Raw genomic sequence first — 682 nt, forward strand, 5'->3', positions numbered from 1 at the left:
TCCTCATCCTCTTCCTCATCCTAGCCACGTTCTCATCCTAATCCTATCCTCTTCCTCATACTCATCCTCATCCTCATCCTCATCCTACCCTCATCCTCATCCTCGTCCTCTTCCTCATCCTAATCCTCATCCTCATCCTCATGATATCCTTGTCCTCATCCAATCCACATCCCCCTTCTCCTCCTCATCCTTATCAATCCTCGTCCACATCCTCATCTGTCCTCGTACTCATCGTCATCTAATCCTCTTCCTCATGCTCATCCTATCCTCATCCTCATCCTCATCCTATCCTCGTCGTCATCCTCATCCACATCCTATCCTCATCCTAATCCTCATCCTCATGTTCATGCTCATCCTATCCTGATCCTCATCATATCCTCATCCTCATCCTATCCTCGTCCTCATCCTCATCCTATCCTCATCCTCATCCTCATCATATCCTCATCAAGATCCTTGTCCTCTTCCTCATCCTATCCTCCTCCTATCGTCATCCTCATCCTCATCCTTTCGCGATCATATCCTCGTCCTCGTTCTCATCCTCATCCTATCCTCATCCTCATCCTATCCTCTTCCTGATCCTATCCTGCTCCTCTTCATCCTCATCCTCATCCTCATACTCATCCTCATCCCCATCCTCATCCTCGTCCTCATCCTAATCCTATCCTCTTCCTCATCCTCATCC

This window comes from Lupinus angustifolius, chromosome LG07, assembly GCF_001865875.1.
Source record: "Lupinus angustifolius cultivar Tanjil chromosome LG07, LupAngTanjil_v1.0, whole genome shotgun sequence".
NCBI lineage: Eukaryota > Viridiplantae > Streptophyta > Magnoliopsida > Fabales > Fabaceae > Lupinus > Lupinus angustifolius.